Below are 20,000 nucleotides of genomic sequence, written 5' to 3'. Positions count from 1 at the left end.
GCTCACAGTAGGGGGTTAGTTTATGTAGATGGCGGTGGGGTCCGTGAGCGGCGGTTTAGGGGTTAAACACTTTATTAGGGATTGCGGCGGGGGATCGCGGTTGACAGGTAGATAGACATTGCGCATGCGTTAGGTGTTAGGTTTATTTAGCTAGTTTAGAGAGTTACGGGGCTCCAATAGTCAGCGTAAGGCTTCTTACGGCTGCTTTTTGTGGCGAGGTGAAAATGGAGTAAGATTTCTCCATTTTCACCACGTAAGTCCTTACGCTGTATATTGGATACCAAACTGCGCTGGTTTGGTATACCTGCCTATGGCCCAAAAAACTACGGGCGACGGCATCGCCAGCATTTGCGGGCGACGATTTTTATCGAATCGAGCCCAAGGTGCAAATCAAACACTGAATTACAAGAATTAAAAAGAAGATAGGGGTTGCAATAGCAGAGAGAAAGCAATGATAATATAAAAATGATAAGTGGTAACAGAAAATAAAATATCAGAGGATGAGAAATAGCTACAGAGCCATTGAACTCAAAATTATATTCCCAATAAAGGGCCAGATATGAGTTGCGCGCTAACAGTTACTCACAAACTAAAAGGGGTCTATCGCGGGTGTTTGCATGTGTCTGGTTTAGCGCTTAAATTACAAGTTGAAAGTAAATGCGAACATGTGAGTACGAGAGAGAGAGAGAGAGAGAGAGAGAGAGAGAGAGAGAGAGAGAGAGAGAGAGAGAGAGAGAGAGAGAGAGAGATACTCGTGCCTAGCGTGATGACGCATGGCACGGCGTTGCCATAGCAACGTCTAAGCGTCCAACGGCAAAGGAGTGGGGAATACCCGATGCGGCTGTGCGCATGTCAGGAAGTAGGCGCAATGTCTAACAACACTGTTGCTAACGGCAACAAGTAAATAACTAACTTGCGTAACCGCAGACCCACCGGGTATTTCCCTACATAAGGCAGCAGATGTTAAATCCCTAGAACCATGGAACAATTAACAACAGAGATATCCATACGTGGACCAAAGAAAGCACAAATTGGGCAGATAGTCATGTGTATCATGTTCATGGCATAATTTTGTTTAACCAGAAATGCAAAAATATACACACATGACCATGTTACTGAATCTGTAACTTAAAACTATCCTGCTTAAGTGACACCTTAGTCCACAAATAGAAAACCACTGCTATATAAGAAAAACTATAAATCCCTTGCTTACTTCAGGCAACCTGGAGTATAGTAGAATATATATATAAAGTAAGCGGACACCCTCCAATCATCACAACTACTGAGAAAGCATATTCAGTAGAGATATGTTATATTTAGTAAAAACTGCTAAAATCCAGAGTAGTGTTAAGTCCCTTTGGGGCCAGAGTGTCCAATTTGAAGATCCATCGGCTTTCACGTTGGAGTAACTTCTTGCCTCTATCCCCTCCCCTTGGACTAGGGGGGATATGATCTATAAGCATAGATCTAATGCTGGACACAGAGTGTTTCAGTTGTACACAATGGCGTGCCACGGGTTGGTCTGACTCTCCATTTTTTAGTGCTTCTCGGATCGCATAACGGTGGTTCGCCATCCGGTCTCGGAAGGAGGTAATCGTCTTTCCAATGTACACCAGGGCACACGGACAGGTGAGCATATAGACCACATGCGTACTTGTGCAACTCAAGCGATGATTTATTTTAAACCGCTGGTTTTTATGGGGGTGCTGAAAAGAGTCTCCCTTGCACATACTGTTGCATGTGGTGCAACTCCCACAGGGGAAGCATCCCTTCTTTGATGACTTCAGCCAAGTCTCCATTTTGTAATGGTCCACAGGATCAGATTTAACGAGGATGTCCCTCAAATTCCTGGACTTTCGATACACCAACCTTGGCGCTGTCATATTCTGAAATGGTAAGGAGGGGTCAGTGCCAACCACAGGCCAGTGACGACGTGCAGCATTAGATATGCGTTCACATCCAGGTGTGAATGTAGTGATCAGGTTAAGTTGCTCCGATGTATCCTTTTTGAGAATTTTGGTGTCTGTTTGTGCATCTGGCCCCAGTAGTTTTCCTTGGGTATCCAAAATTTCTTTCATAGGATAACCTCTCTTTTTCAATTTCTCGCCCATCTCCTTAACTTGAATCTTTTGTAAGGGTGTCTCGCTATTGTTTCTCAGTGCTCTGGTGAGTTGGGAGGTGAGAACACCCTTTTTCTGGTGTTTAGGGTGAAAGCTGCTGGCATGTAACAATGGATTTCTGTCTGTCGGTTTGGTGTACAACTTGGTACCAAACCTCAGATTGCCAGAGTCATTCACCTTGCAGGTTTTACTAACTTGAAATGTGATGACATTTTGGTCACCATGGATGTTGACAGCCTCTACACTGTCATCCCCCACGTTGAGGGGGTGGAGGCTGTCAGATCCATGGTGACTAGTAATGAACATTATGTGGGTCCTCCAAATGAATTCATATGCGAGCTGTTAATGATCTGCTTGGAGAAAAATTACTTCAAATTTGAAGATTGCTATTACTTACAGAAAGCTGGTACGGCCAAAAATAAACATAAATCAAAGTCAGAGACAAACAAGGAGCAAACAAACATAGGCCTAGATTTAGAGTTTGGCGTTAGCCGTGAAAACCAGCGTTAGAGGCTCCTAACGCTGGTTTTAGGCTACCGCCGGTATTTGGAGTCACTCAAAATAGGATCTAACGCTCACTTTCCAGCCGCGACTTTTCCATACCGCAGATCCCCTTACGTAAATTGCGCATCCTATCTTTTCAATGGGATTTTTCTAACTCCGGTATTTAGAGTCGTTTCTGAAGTGAGCGTTAGACATCTAACGACAAAACTCCAGCCGCAGGAAAAAAGTCAGTAGTTAAGAGCTTTCTGGGCTAACGCCGGTTTATAAAGCTCTTAACTACTGTACTCTAAAGTACACTAACACCCATAAACTACCTATGTACCCCTAAACCGAGGTCCCCCCACATCGCCGACACTCTAAAAACATTTTTTAACCCCTAATCTGCCGACCGCCACCTACGTTATCCTTATGTACCCCTAATCTGCTGCCCCTAACACCGCCGACCCCTGTATTATATTGTATTATATTTATTAAGAACTATTTAATAGCTAAAATAGTTAAAATAATTACAAAATTACCTGTAAAATAAATCCTAACCTAAGTTACAAATAAACCTAACACTACACTATCAATAAATTAATTAAATAAAATACCTACAATTACCTAGCCAATCAGAATCAAGTTCAATCCGATTGGCTGATCCAATCAGCCAATCAGATTGAGCTTGCATTCTATTGGCTGATCGGAACAGCCAATAGAATGCGAGCTCAATCTGATTGGCTGATCGGATCAGCCAATCGGATTGAACTTGATTCTGATTGGCTGATTCCATCAGCCAATCAGACTATTCCTACCTTAATTCCGATTGGCTGATAGAATCCTATCAGCCAATCGGAATTCGAGGGACGCCATCTTGGATGACGTCATTTAAAGGAACCGTCATTCGTCGTTCAGTCGTCGGCCAGGATGGATGTTCCGCGGTGGATGAAGACTTCGCTCCGGATGGATGCCGCTTGGATGAAGACTTCAATCGGATGGAAGACCTCTTCTGGCCCGCTTGGATGAAGACTTCAGCCGGATCATGGACCTCTTCAGCCCCCCGCTTGGGCTTGGATCAGGACATCGGAGGAGCTCTTCTGGACCGATCGGTGAACCTGGTATGGTGAAGACAAGGTAGGATGATCTTCAGGGGCTTAGTGTTAGGTTTATTTAAGGGGGGTTTGGGTTAGATTAGGGGTATGTGGGTGGTGGGTTGTAATGTTGGGGGGGGGTATTGTATGTTTTTTTTTACAGGCAAAAGAGCTGAATTTCTTGGGGCATGCCCCGCAAAGGGCCCTGTTCAGGGCTGGTAAGGTAAAAGAGCTTTGAACTTTAGTAATTTAGAATAGGGTAGGGCATTTTTTTATTTTGGGGGGCTTTGTTATTTTATTAGGGGGCTTAGAGTAGGTGTAATTAGTTTAAAATTGTTGTAATATTTTTCTTATGTTTGTAAATATTTTTTTATTTTTTGTAACTTAGTTCTTTTTTATTTTTTGTACTTTAGCTAGTTTATTTAATTGTATTTATTTGTAGCAATTGTATTTAATTAATTTATTGATAGTGTAGTGTTAGGTTAATTGTAGGTAGTTTATTTAATTAATTTATTGATAGTCTAGTGTTAGGTTTATTTGTAACTTAGGTTAGGATTTCTTTTACAGGTAAATTTGTAATTATTTTAACTATTTTAGCTATTAAATAGTTCTTAACTATTTAATAGCTATTGTACCTGGTTAAAATAAATACAAAGTTACCTGTAAAATAAATATAAATCCTAAAATAGCTATAATATAATTATAATTTATATTGTAGCTATATTAGGATTTATTTTACAGGTAAGTATTTAGCTTTAAATTGGAATAATTTATTTAATAAGAGTTAATTAATTTCGTTAGATTTAAATTATATTTAATTTAGGGGGGTGTTAGTATTAGGGTTAGACTTAGCTTTAGGGGTTAATACATTTATTAGAATAGCGGCGAGATTCGGTCGGCAGATTAGGGGTTAATAATTAAAGTTAGGTGTCGGCGATGTTAGGGAGGGCAGATTAGGGGTTAATACTATTTATGATAGGGTTAGTGAGGCGGATTAGGGGTTAATAACTTTATTATAGTAGTGCTCAAGTCCGGTCGGCAGATTAGGGGTTAATAAGTGTAGGCAGGTGGAGGCGACGTTGTGGGGGGCAGATTAGGGGTTAATAAATATAATATAGAGGTGGGCGGTGTTAGGGGCAGCAGATTAGGGGTACATAGGGATAATGTAAGTAGCGGCGGTTTACGGAGCGGCAGATTAGGGGTTAATAATAATATGCAGGGGTCAGAGATAGCGGGGGCGGCAGATTAGGGGTTAATAAGTGTAAGGTTAGGGGTGTTTAGACTCGGGGTACATGTTAGAGTGTTAAGTGCAGACGTAGGAAGGGTTACCGCATAGCAAACAATTGGGCTGCGTTAGGAGCTGAACGCGGCTTTTTTGCAGGTGTTTGGTTTTTTTTCAGCTCAAACAGCCCCATTGTTTCCTATGGGGGAATCGTGCACAAGCACGTTTTTGAGGCTGGTCGCGTCCGTAAGCAACTCTGGTATCGAGAGTTGAAGCTGCGTTAAAAATGCTCTACGCTCCTTTTTTGGAGCCTAACGCAGCCTTTATGTGGACTCTCGATACCAGAGTTATTTTTATGGTGCGGCCAGAAAAAAGCCGGCGTTAGTTTTTCGGGTCGTTACCGACAAAACTCCAAATCTAGGCCTAAGTGTTTAACCTTAACAGTAGACCACTAAGTGAGGCTGAAATGGCTCTGCTTAATCGGGGTTTATCTTTTGTGCCAACTCCACATGTAGATACTTTTGAGAGGATGGTTCATAGGTTCCAGCGCCAATTAAAATTGAGAGACCATTTTAGGGAACAGGAATATTCTCCTGAACCATTTAAAAAGAAATCAACATATGAACCACCTCAAACTAATTCCTCTATCAGGAGTTACACTAGAATACTCACTCAAAGTATTAATGACGCTTCTAATACAACCTCCTATCCTAATCTTACCAAGACTGAAAGAGAGGCACTCACTATGTTAAGCAGCGATAGATCAGTCATTGTCCGCCCTGCGGACAAGGGTGGTTCTATCGTTGTGCTTGACTATATAGATTACAGACAAGAGGCCCTACGGCAGTTGTCTGATGTGAACACATATGTAAAATTAAAAGGTAATCCAACTCAGGCATACAAAGCTGCCATAGATACTTTTCTACAATGCAGTTTGGAAGCAGGATTCATCAATGAAAAAGAACTAAATTTTCTGATCACTGATCACCCAATAGTCCCTGTGCTCTATCTTCTACCAAAGGTTCACAAGACACTTGTGAACCCCCCGGGCAGACCTATTGTTTCTGCCCGGGGTTCGGTTCTATCTAACCTTGCCATCTATATTGACTCTTTCCTGCAGGCTGTTGTCAAAAACACTAGGGCTTACCTACAGGATTCCCCTAGTCTACTTAGGATACTTGCAGGTTTTACTAACTTGAAATGTGATGACATTTTGGTCACCATGGATGTTGACAGCCTCTACACTGTCATCCCCCACGTTGAGGGGGTGGATGCTGTCAGATCCATGGTGACTAGTAATGAACATTATGTGGGTCCTCCAATTGAATTCATATGCGAGCTGTTAATGATCTGCTTGGAGAAAAATTACTTCAAATGTGAAGATTGCTATTACTTACAGAAAGCTGGTACGGCCATGTTGTCGAATGTGGCACCCACCTACGCAAACATCTATATGGCATGGTACGAGCAAGAACTTATGAAGCCGTTTGAACACTCTCAAGTGATTTACTACACTCGCTACATTGATGATGTGTTCCTCATATGGAGAGGTGGGGAGCCATCATTGCGTGAGTGGGTGTCGCATTTGAACCTCATGGTCAGCCCTTATACGATTCAAGCTTGAATTCAGCTCTGAGGGTGTGAATTTCTTGGACCTTAATGTCTTTAAGGTGAATGACTCTGGCAATCTGAGGTTTGGTACCAAGTTGTACACCAAACCGACAGACAGAAATTCATTGTTACATGCCAGCAGCTTTCACCCTAAACACCAGAAAAAGGGTGTTCTCACCTCCCAACTCACCAGAGCACTGAGAAACAATAGCGAGACACCCTTACAAAAGATTCAAGTTAAGGAGATGGGCGAGAAATTGAAAAAGAGAGGTTATCCTATGAAAGAAATTTTGGATACCCAAAGAAAACTACTGGGGCCAGATGCACAAAATTCTCAAAAAGGATACATCGGAGCAACTTAACCTGATCACTACATTCACACCTGGATGTGAACGCATATCTAATGCTGCACGTCGTCACTGGCCTGTGGTTGGCACTGACCCCTCCTTACCATTTCAGAATATGACAGCGCCAAGGTTGGTGTATCGAAGGTCCAGGAATTTGAGGGACATCCTCATTAAATCTGATCCTGTGGACCATTACAAAACGGAGACTTGGCTGAAGTCATCAAAGAAGGGATGCTTCCCCTGTGGGAGTTGCACCACATGCAACAGTATGTGCAAGGGAGACTCTTTTCAGCACCCCCATAAAAACCAGCGGTATAAAATAAATCATCGCTTGAGTTGCACAAGTACGCATGTGGTCTATATGCTCACCTGTCCGTGTGCCCTGGTGTCCATTGGAAAGACGATTACCTCCTTCCGAGACCGGATGGCGAACCACCGTTATGTGATCCGAGAGGCACTAAAAAATGGAGAGCCAGACCAACCCGTGGCACGCCATTGTGTACAACTGAAACCCTCTGTGTCCAGCATTAGATCTATGCTTATAGATCATATCCCCTCTAGTCCAAGGGGAGGGGATAGAGGCAAGAAGTTACTCCAACGTGAAAGCCGATGGATCTTCAAATTGGACACTCTGGCCCCAAAGGGACTTAACACTACTCTGGATTTTAGCCCTTTTTACTAAATATAACATATCTCTACTGACTATGCTTTCTCAGTAGTTTTGATGATTGGAGGGTGTCCGCTTACTTTATATACAGTATATATTCTACTATACTCCAGGTTGCCTGAAGTAAGCAAGGGATTTATAGTTTTTCTTATATAGCAGTGGTTTTCTATGTGTGGACTAAGGTGTCACTTAAGCAGGATAGTTTTAAGTTACAGATTCAGTAACATGGTCATGTGTGTATATTTTTGCATTTCTGGTTAAACAAAATTATGCCATGAACATGATACACATGACTATCTGCCCAATTTGTGCTTTCTTTGGTCCACGTATGGATATCTCTGTTGTTAATTGTTCCATGGTTCTAGGGATTTAACATCTGCTGCCTTATGTAGGGAAATACCCGGTGGGTCTGCGGTTACGCAAGTTAGTTATTTACTTGTTGCCTTTAGCAACAGTGTTGTTAGACATTGCGCCTACTTCCTGACATGCGCACAGCCACATCGGGTATTCCCCACTCCTTTGCCGTCGGACGCTTAGACGTTGCTATGGCAACGTCGTGCCATGCGTCATCACGCTAGGCATGAGTAGCGTGTCAGCGTGACGTCAGTAGTGGACCTCCAGGATGGTGATACAGAGGTTTGGCGGTAAAATAGAGGGAGTCTGATTAAGTATATAACACAGTGTTTTTAATCATGTATATATTGATTTTTTCTGGGGTGTGGAGCTGCACTCTGTTTGTGTGTTGTTTTGTATTTTTGACATTGACAAAGGCACATTGCAGTGCCGAAACGTTTGTCCATTTTAACTTGATGCAATAAAATTTTCTACATTTTACTATAAAGTCCAGTGAGTGCCTGCTGTTTGGATACATTTTTATATATATATATATATATATATATATATATATATATATATATATATATATATATATATATATATATATATATATATAAGTGTATTGGTGCCCTTTGCACTCAACTAGTAGAAAACATGTAAAAGCATATTTACGCAATATTCATACTTAAAGGGATATGAAACCCACATTTTTTTAATTCATGATTCAGATAAAGCATCCGATTTTAAGCAACTTTCTCAATTACTCCTATTATGAATTTTCTTTGTTCTCTTGGTATATTTATTTGAAAAGCAGGAATGTAAGCTTAGGAGCCGGCCCATTTTTTGTTCAGCACCTGGTTAACGCATGTTGATTGGTGGCTAAATGTAGTATTATAATATATTGCAGCAGTTGCAAATGTCATTCAAATTAAGGTAAACATTTAATAATAAATGAATGCTTCGCTCTAACTGCACTGTGATAAGGAAAACTTAGACAGTGCAGCCATAGCACAGTGCTGTTTAAAGAGAACAAGCTGATGTGGAGTAGCACTTCAATGCAAAAGTGCTAACAGATCCTACATGTTTCCTGTGCTTTCTGCAGACTTGCTGCTCTTTCTACGATGACACCTGAGATCAAAGCATTTTATGCCTTGGAGGTTAACAGTAAAATATCTAGACTAGGATTCAGTCTATTCAAGACCATAACAATCTGTCAGTATTAAAATCTGTCAGTAGACAAAATTGATAACAAAGCTAATATCACTGGTGAGGAGATTATTATTATTATCATCAGGTATTTGTAGAGCACCAACAGATTCCGCAGCGCTATAAGCATAGGCGTTATACAAGATAACATTTTTAGGGATCAAATGGGTAGAGGGCCCTGCCGAGAGTTGCACTGTTGTAGTCGGCTCATATGAAAGCGATCTACAAACAGCTGGGCTCATAGGCTTACATTCTAAGGGGTTCAAGGGGAAAGCAATGGAGTGAGGAAAGGTTAGTGTAGGTTGTATGCATCCCTGAATAGTAGAGTCTTTAGGGAGCGCTTGAAGCTTTTAAAACTTGTAGAGTGAGGAAGGGAGTTCCACAAGATGGGAGCCAGTCGGGAGAAGTCCTGTAAACGGGAATGTGAGGAATTAACAAGAGAGGAGGAGAGGAGGAGATTCAGAGCAGAGCGAAGGGGACAGGAGGGAGAGTATCTGGAGACAAGGTCTGAAATGTAGGGGGGAGCAGTGCAGTTGAGGGCTTTGTATGTCAGAGTGAGGATTTTGTGTTTAATCCTGGATGCAAGAGGAAGCCAGTGAAGGGATTGGCAGAGAGGTGCAGCAGATGAAGAGTGACGTGTAAGGAAGATGAGCCTGGCAGTCATTTATTATGGATTGTAAAGGAGCTAGGCGGCAGCTAGGGAGACCAGAGAGGAGGGAGTTGCAGTAGTCGAGGCGGGAAAGGATGAGAGAGTGGATTAAAATCTTAGTTATGACTTGTGTAAGGAAATGTCTAATTTTAGAAATGTTTTGTACTGAATGTGAGGAGTGAAAGAAAGATCTGAGTCAAGTGTGACCCAAAGACATCAGGCATGCAGGCTAGGGGTAATGATGGAGTTATTAACAGTTATAGAGAAATGGGGGTGGTGGAGATTTTGGAAGAAGGAGGGAAAAATAAGGAGCTCAAGGTTTTAGCTTAAGGTAGTGAGAGGACATCCAAGATGAGATATGAGAAAGACAGTTAGTGACACTGGTTAGCAAGGAAGGAGATAGGTCTGGTGCAGAGTGGTAGACTTGGGTGTCATCGGCATACAAATGATATTGAAACCCGTGGGACTTTATTAAGGAACCTAATGATGACGTGTAGATTGAAAAGAGAATGGGACCGAGGACAAAGCCTTGAGGTACCCCAACAGAAAGTGGTAACGGGGCAGATGATGCTCCGGAGAAGGCTAGACTAAAGGTACAGTTAGATAGATAGGAAGAGAACCACGAGAGAGCTGTGTCGCAAATGCCGAAGAATTGGAGGGATTGGAGGGTTTGGAACAAAAGAGGGTGGTCGACAGTATCAAAGGCTCCAGACAGATCAAGGAGGATAAGAAGAGAGAAGTGGCCTTTAAATTTTGCTGTAAGTAGGTTGTTGGTAACCTTAACAATTGCTGTCTCTGTGGAGTGATGGGGACGAAATCCAGATTGCAGTGGGTCAAGGAGGGAGTTTAGTGTAAGGAAATGGGATAGACATGCATATACTAGCTTTTCAAAAAGCTTTGAGGCAAGAGGGAGTAGGGAAATAGGGTGGTATTTGGTATTATTAAATGTTTTTTCTTAACTTTTCTCACATAATTTTAGCTGGGGATCGATCCTAATTTGGGATAAAATTTAAAGTGTATTTCTTCCTTGGCCTATTTTAATTGAATATTCAAATCTTTAAAACGTATCTGTACAAGTTTATTTACTGTTTCACAACAGCAAGAGCCTGCTCTCATGAATTCATGCTTATTATGTTTAGATGCATAAATTGAAGCTCCTATGGATTTTATTCTTCATGTGTCAAGAAAATCTTGCAATATAAAGGTAACAGTTTAGAGCCTAATGATGCTGTTAAAATAATACCTCAGCTTTCTCCTGCTATGTCCCAAGCCTCAATGGCGTCACATGCAGTGCCCTGCAGTGCCTCTATTACTCCTAGTGGAGTTTTTTAAAAGCAGAAATTGCTGCCCAGGTATCTTCAGCAGTATCTGCGGCATTAGCTGCCATTCTCAGATTACAGGGAGAACGCAAGAGGAAATCTAGAAACTCAGAAAGTAAGGTGCCTGTCCTCAGTTCTGCTTCCCAAGTTGCTCTTTCTCATAAGTCTGATGAGGAAGATACTTTGGGACTTTCTGATGGTGAAATCTCAGATTCGAACAGTATAATTCCTTCTTCTGAGACTGAGGTTGTATCCTTCAGATTTAAGTTTGAACAACTTTGTGTATTGTTAAAGGAGGTTTTAGCTACTTTAGATGACAACGATACCCCAGTCGTTGTCACTCCTAAGAAATCTATTAAATTTAATAGTTTCTTTGATGAACCTTCCACTTCTGAGGTTTTTCCTGTGCCGGACCGTGCTAGGGAGATTATCTCACAGGAATGGCAGAAACCAGGGGTGTCTTTTTCCCCGTCTCCCATTTTTAAGAAAATGTTTCCTGTCAAGGACTCCATTAAAGACCCTTTTATACTGTACCCAAAGTTGAAGGGGCCATTTCCACTCTGGCTAAGAGAACCACTATTCCTATTGAGGATAGCTGCTCTTTTAAAGGGACAGTCTACACCAGAATTTTTACTGTTTTAAAAGATAGATAATCCCTTTATTACCCACTTCCCAGTTTTGCATAACTAACACAGTTATATAATATACTTTTAACCTCTGTGATTATCTTGTATCTAAGCCTCTGCAAACTGCCCCTTTTTCAGTTCTTTTGACAGACTTGCAGTCTAGCCAATCAGTGCCTGCTCCCAGATAACTTCTCGTGCACGAGCACAGTGTTATCTATATGAAATACGTGAACTAACACCCTCTAGTGGTGAAAAACTGTTAAAATGCAATCTGAAAGAGGTGGGCTTCAAGGTCTAAGAAATTAGCATATGAACCTCCTAGGTTAAGCTTTCAACTAAGAATACCAAGAGAACAAAGCAAAATTGGTGATAAAAGTAAATTGGAAAATTGTTTAAAATTACATGCTCTATCTGAATCATGAAAGTTTATTTTGGCCTAGACTGTCCCTTTAAGGATCTGATGGACAAGAAGCTGGAGGATTATTTGAAAAATATTTAATGTTCATCAAGGTCTCCAATAGCAACCTGAGGAGTGTTTTGCCACCGTGACTAGTGCGGCATCTTATTGGTTTGACGCCTTGTCTGATTCTCTTCAAGTAGAGACTTCCTTGGATGAAATTCAAGATAGGATTAAAGTTCTTAACCTGGCCAATACCTTTATTGCAGATTTCATTTTACAGGTTGTTAGACTAGGAGCTAAATTACTGCTCATCCTTAAGTGGCTCAATGTATGGAGGTAATCGGTCTGATGGTGGCTTCCATGGACATCATTCCTTTTGCTCAATTCCGTTTGAGAGCTTTCCAGTTGTGTATGCTCAGACAATGGAATGGCGACCATGCAGATCTATCGTATAGCTAGAATTAGATCAGTCAAGGGACTCTTTCCCATGGTGGATTTCTCAGGAACATCTGTCTCAGGGCACAGGCTTTTGGAGATCTTCCTGGGTGATCGTGACCACGGACGCCAGCCTGCTCAGCTTGTAAGCTGTCTGGAATTCGTTAAAAGCTTGGGGCCTTTGGACTCAGGAGGAACCTGTTCTTCCCATCAACATCTTGGAGTTGAGGGCGATTTACAATGCTCTACTGGCTTGGCCTCAGTTGTCCTCAGCTCAGTTTATCAGGTTCCAGTCAGACAACATAACCTCTGTGGCTTACATCAATCACCAGGGAGGAACTCTGAGTTCCTTAGCCATGAAGGAGGTTACTCTGATTCTTCAGTGGGCAGAAACCCACAATTGCTTTCTATCTGCCATCCACATTCCAGGAGTAGACATCTGGGAAGCGGATTTTCTGAGCAGACAGACTTTTCATCCCGGGGAGTGGAAACTCCATCCTGTGGTGTTTTCCAGCTTAGTCCTCAAATGGGGGGGGGTGCCGGAGTTAGATCTGATAGCGTCCCATCAGAACGCCAAGCTTACAAGGTACGGTTCAAGGTCAAAAGATCCGCAGACCATTCTGATAGATGCTCTGGTGGTTCCTTGGGTTTTCAGGTTGGCATACCTGTTTCCTCCGTTTGCTCTCCTTCCACGAGTCATTGCGCGTATCAAAAAAGAGAGGGCATTGATGATTCTAATAGCCCCCTAGTGGCCGGATCTGGTTTGCAGATCTAGAGGAGATGTCATCTCTCTCACCTTGGAGACTACCTCTGAGGAAGGATCAGATTCAGGACCTGATTCAGGGTCCCTTCTTCCTTCATCCAAATCTCTTTTCTCTGAAGCTGACTGCTTGGAGATTGAACACTTACTTCAATGAGTCAGTCATTGAGACCATGATTCAGGCTCACAGGCCTGTTACTAGAAAGATTTACCATAAAAATATGGTGAAAATGTCTTTATTGTGTGAATCCAAGGGCTACTCTTGGAGTAGAATTAGAATTCCTAGAATTCTATATTTTCTTCAGGAAGGCCTGGAGAAGGGATTGTCAGTCAGTACCCTGAAGTGTCAGTGTCATGGATACCAGGCTGCAAGGGTTAAACCCCTACCCCCTATAACCTTCCCCCTGTTGTTAGCTAGTCTAGGTGTGAAGTGTTTTTCTGTTATTGTATGAGTCATCCATTGTCCTTTTGTAAGTCAGAATGTGATTAGAATCTGTTTAATTAACCATTTTCTGATGTTTGTCTCATTGTATAATATTTGTTTCTATTTGTGTAGTAACTACCCCATTTATTGGAAATGTATAAAAGCTGTGTTTTCTGTGCAGTAAACCCCTACCCCCTATAACCTCACCCCTGTTGTTATCTAGTCTAGGTGTGCAGTGTCTTTCTGTTATTGTATGAGTCATCCATTGTCCTTTTGTAAGTCAGGATGTGATTAGAATCTGTTTAACTAACCATTGTCTGATGTTTGTCTCATTGTATAATATTTGTTTCTATTTGTGTAGTAACTACCCCCATCTGTTGGAAATGTATAAAAGCTGTGTTTTCTGTGCAATAAAGCAGTTCTTATTTCACCTGAATGCTAGTCTGTCTAGTCATTTAGGTGGGCTCCTGCTAGAATCCCCTTCCTGGGCTACATAGCCATTTGTTCCAGACAGCAGAAGGACCCGTTTGGCGGAGCTACCCAGTCGGGGTAGCCGGGGTATCCGTCACAGTCAGATTTCGGCTTTATTAGTTTTACTACATCAACGTTTGGCGGATGTGCCAGATGTGCAATCTTTTTGTCAGGCCTTGGTCAAAATCAGGCCTGTCTTTAAGTCTCTTGCTCCTCCTAGGTCCTTAACCTTGTTTTTAAAGTTTTACAACTGGCTCAGTTTGAGCCGTTGCATTCTATAGACATTAATTTGTTATCTTGGAAGGTTTTGTTTTTTGTTGCTATCTCTTCTGCTTGAAGAGTCTCGGAATTCTCAGCTCTGCAGTGTGATTCCCCTTATCTTATTTTTCATGCCGATAAGGCGGTTCTTTGTACAAAGTTAGGTTTCTATCCTAAGGTTGTTTCTAATACAAATATCAATCAGGAAATTATTGTTCCCTCTCTGTGTAACAAATGTTCTTTGGAAGAAGAAGGATTAGGACACAATTTGGATGTTGTACATGCTCTTAAATTCTACTTACAGGGACTAAGGATTTTCGCCAGTCCTCTGCCCTCTGTCTGTTTCTCTTAGAAACGTAAAGGTCAGAAATCTACTGCTACTACTCTTTCTTTTTGGTTATGAAGTATAATTCGTTTGGCATACAAGACTGCTGGACAGCAGCCTCCTGAAAGAATTACGGCTCATTCCACAAGAGCTGTTTCCTCTTCTTGGGCTTTCAAAAATGAAGCTTCTGTGGAACAAATTTGCAAGACTGCGACTTGGTCTTCTCTACATACTTTTTCCAAATTTGATATTTTTGCCTGGCTGAGGCTTCTTTTGGGTTTAAGGTTCTTCAAGCGGTAGTGCCTTCTGATTAGGACTGCCTGCCTTGTCCCTCCCTATTTATCTGTGTCCTCTAGCTTGGGTATTGGTTCCCAACAGTAATTACTCAAGCCGTGGACTCACCATATCTTAGGAAAGAAAATAAAATTAATGCTTACCTGATAAATATATTTCTTTCCGGATATGGTGAGTCCACGGCCCCACCCTTTATTTTAAGGCAGTTGTTCTTTTGACTATAACCTCAGGCACCTCTACACCTTGTGTTACTCCTTTTTCTCCATTTCCCTTCGGTCGAATGACTGGGGGTTGTGGGTAAGGGCGTGATACTTAGCAGTTTAACTGTGGTGCTCTTTGCCTCCTCCTGCTGGCCAGTAGTGATATTCCCAACAGTAATTACTCAAGCCGTGGACTCACCATATCCGGAAAGAAATTTATCAGGTAAGCATACATTTTGTTTTATTACCAGTATTTTTAAACTGTATGATAAATATCAAAGCCATTTTTGATGCATAAACCAAATTTTGATGAGCATGTCATACATTGACAACATGAATCTTTCCTCAATCCCCTTTGCATGTAAACTTTGCAGCGTTTCTGGGAACAGGTCTTCTTTGCTGTTGGGGGGATATAACTGGGGAATATCTGCCAGTTAGTTTTGCTATATTTTTACACTAAAGGTTTTGGGGTGTTTTACTATTTTCAAATAAAAAAGCAAACTTTTTAATACAGTATTTGGTTTTTTCTTGCAGCAAGATTAGGCTTTATTATCTGATCAGAGATGACTACTCCGCCCATGTATTGGTTGTAGTCTACAATACAAACTGGTTTTTGCAGTTGTCTCCTTTTACTTCTGGAAATAATGCCTTAGTTCTCTCATTATGTATAGTTATTAGCATATACACATCTTTTTTATGCTAAATGTAACAAAGTTATTCACACAATAGTGTTGCTGTTTCTCCTGCCTTTTGCTTCTTGGAGACTAATTGCTGTGGGAAACCTTTACAGTTTATTCCATAATGAATGCCTCTGCCAGACTCATCTTCCTTACACGTCGCTCTTCATCTGCTGCGCCTCTCTGCCATTCCCTTCACTGGCTTCCTCTTGCCTCTAGGATCAAACACAAAACTCTCACTCTTACATACAAAGCCCTCAACTGCACTGCTCCCCCCTACATCTCAGACCTTGTCTCCAGATACTCTCCCTCCCGTCCCCTTCGCTCTGCTCATGACCTCCTACTCTCCTCCTCTCTTGTCACCTCATCACACTCCCGTTTACAGGACTTCTCCAGACTGGCTCCCATCTTGTGGAACTCTCTGCCTCGCTCCACAAGACTCTCTTCTACTTTTAAAAGCTTCAAGTGCTCCTTAAAGACTCTACTGTTCAGGGACGCATATAACCTACGCTAACCTTTCCTAATACCAGTTCCTCTCCTCCACTGCAATCCCCTGAACCCTCTTAGCATGTAAGCCTAAAAGTCCAGCTGTTTGTAGATCACCTTCTTAAGAGCTGACTACAACAGTGCAACTCTTGGCAGGGCCCTCTACCCTATAATTGTTTTGTTGTACTCCCCCCTTTGTTTATAGCGCTGCGGAATCTGTTGGCGCTCTACAAATAACCGATAATAATAATAATATTCAAATTATTCCACAGGCTACAGTGTCAAGGCAAAATAAGATTTCGAAAAGGAGGATATTAGCATAATAACTGTCAACATATAGATGGTACCCATGTCCTAACAAGGGTAGAATAAGGTCCCAGACAATTTTCTCACTTGTTGTAAGGTAAGGTTGGCAGCCAGGTAGATCTAATGGGCATGTTTTGCCTTCATATACTCTAAAATGTTTTAAGTACCCTGTGGAACTCCCACAAAGTTTATAGAATTTAATACCATAATGTGCTATTTGGGAGGGCATATATTGTTTAAATTGCAATCTACCTTTGAAAAGCATTAGGGACTTGTCAATACAGATACAGATATGTATATACTTCAGCAAATAGTTTGTTAAAATAATCAATTAGTGGTCATATTTTATATAATCTGTTTTAATTTGGATCAGTCAAAGGTAGGGCCTGTGTGTTATTGTAAAGTGGTGGAAACTGTGTAAGGTTTTCTATATTGATCTGGACATTTTACTGCTAGGAGCAGAGGTATTGAAAAAACAGGGTGGGTAGACCAAAACAATTTGATGATTGGCTTATATATGATGCCCATAGTAAGAGTGAGTCCCCTATTTATTTATTTATTTATTTTTAAACTCTACAAAATTTGTTGGGATGCAATTATTGTTTTATAAATCTGTGGGGGATTTCTGGGGCAAGCACTGCTTTGCGTAATGGTTAGTCTGGAAAGTTATTTCTTCCAAAATAGCATCTGACAAAAATATTTTTAAAAAGTTCACAGGATTGAAAACATAATTTATATAATAACTTACCTGATAAATTAATTTCTTTCATAGTGGTAAGAGTCCATGAGCTAGTGACGTATGGGATATAAATTCCTACCAGGAGGGGGCAAAGTTTCCCAAACCTCAAAATGCCTATAAATACACCTCCCACCACACACATACTTCAGTTTTAACGTATAGCCAAGTAGTGAGGTGAAAAAAAAAAAGAGTAAAAAAGCATACAAAAAGAGGAACTGGAAAAAAATAATGTGCTTTTATACTAAAAAAATCATAACCACCAAAAAAGGGTGGGTCTCATTGACTCTTGCCACTATGAAATAAATTAATTTATCAGGTAAGTTCTTACATAAATTATGTTTTCTTTCATGTAAGTGGCAAGAGTCCATGAGCTAGTGACGTATTCAATAGCAATACCCAAGATGTGGAAATCCACGGAGTTACTAGAGAGGCAGGGATAAAAATAAAAACAGCTACTTCCGCTGAAAAAATTAAATCCAAATAATAATTGTTTTCTTAAATTTAAAAAAACTCAAATCATAGGCAAAAGCATTAAACTGAGACAGCTGCCTGAAGAACTTTTCTACCAAAGACTGCTTCTGAAGAAGCAAATACATCAAAATGGTAAAATTTAGTAAATATATGCAAAGAAGACCAAGTTGCTGCTTTGCAAATCTGATCAACTAAAGCTCCATTCTTGAAAGCCCAAGAAGTGGCAACTGATCTGGTAGAATGAGCTGTAATTCTTTGAGACGGGGATTGCCCCGCTTCCAAATAAGCCTTGTGAATCAAAAGTTTCAACCAAGATGCCAAAGAAATTGCAGAGGCTTTCTGACCTTTTCCTGGAACCAGTGAAAATAACAAATAGACGAAGTCTTTCTGAAATCCTTAGTAGCTTCAACATAGTATTTAAAAGCTCTTACCACATCTAAAGAATGTAGAGATCTCTCAAGAGAATTCTTAGGATTAGGACACAAAGAAGGAACAAAGATTTCCCTACTAATATTGTTAGAATTCACAACTTTAGGCAAAAATTTAAACGAAGTCCGTAAAACCGCTATATCTTGATGAAATATCAGAAAAGGAGACTCACAAGAGAGAGAGCCGACAACTCAGACACTCTTCTAGCAGAAGAGATAGCCAAAAGAAAAAAACACTTTATAAGAAAGTAGTTTAATATCCAAAGAATGCATAGGCTCAAAAGGAGGAGCCTGCAAAATCCTTAAAAACCAAATTAAGACTCCAAGGAGGAGAAATAGACTTAATAACAGGTTTGATACAAACTAAAGCGTAAACAAAACAGTGAATATCAGGAAGCTTAGAAATCTTTCTATGAAATAGGACAGAAAAAGCAGATATCTGTCCCTTCAAAGTATTTGCAGACAACCCCTTATCTAAACCATCCTGAAGAAACTGTAAAATCCGAGGAATTCTAAAAGAATGCCAAGAAAAATTATGAGAGGAGGAACCATGAAATATAGGTTTCCCAAACCCGATAATAAATCTTCCTCGAAACAGACTTACAGGCCTGTAACATAGACCTCTATTTATCAACCTGTCAACTTACCTGCATTCGCTGGCACCAAAACGCTCGCCTATGATCGCCTAACCGCCGTCGCGGACCTGAATACGTTCTCCAAAATTATCAAAAAAGCTGTCAAAAAGCCGCGATGAGCAGCGGACTGTTGTTAACTAACAGTCATCGATCTCGCTGCTCTTCGGCTTTCTTACAGCTTTTTTGGTACCCTGTCAATAAACACCACCACTATACTAAACAGTTTACCCCCTATACCGCCGCTCCAGGACCCCTCCGCAACTAAATAAAGTGTTTAACCCCTAAACCGCCGCTCCCAGACCCCGACACCACCTACATTATATTTATTAACCCCTAATCTGCCCCCCTCTACACCGCCACCACTATATTAAATTTATTAACCCCTAAACCTAAGTCTAACACTAACCCTTACACCCCCTAACCTAAATATAATTTAAATAAATCGAAATAAATTATTACTATCATTAAATAAATTATTCCTATTTAAAACTAAATACTTACCTGTAAAATAAACCCTAAGCTAACTACAATATAACTAATAGTTACATTGTAACTAGCTTAGGGTTGTTTATTTTATTTTACAGGCGTTTGTATTTATTTTAATTAGGTAGAATAGTTACTAAATAGTTATTAACTATTTAATAACTACCTAGCTAAAAAAAATACAAAGTTACCTGTAAAATAAAACCTAACCTAAGTTACAATTACACCTAACACTACACTATAATTAAATTAATTACCTACATTAACTACAATTAACTACAGTTAAATAACATTAAATAAAATTATCTAAAGTACGAAAACCCCCCCACTAAATTACAGAAAATAATAAAATAATTACAAGTTTTTTTAAACTAATTACACCTAATCTAATCCCCCTAATAAAATAAAAAAGCCCCCCAAAATAATAAAAAGCCCTACCCTATACTAAATTACGAATAGCCCTTAAAAGGGCCTTTTGCGGGGCATTGCCCCAAAGTAATCAGCTCTATTACCTGGAAAAAAGTATAATAC

Source organism: Bombina bombina, chromosome 5 (genome assembly GCF_027579735.1).
Source record: "Bombina bombina isolate aBomBom1 chromosome 5, aBomBom1.pri, whole genome shotgun sequence".
Taxonomy (NCBI): Eukaryota; Metazoa; Chordata; class Amphibia; order Anura; family Bombinatoridae; genus Bombina; species Bombina bombina.
This window is presented reverse-complemented; position numbering follows the sequence as displayed.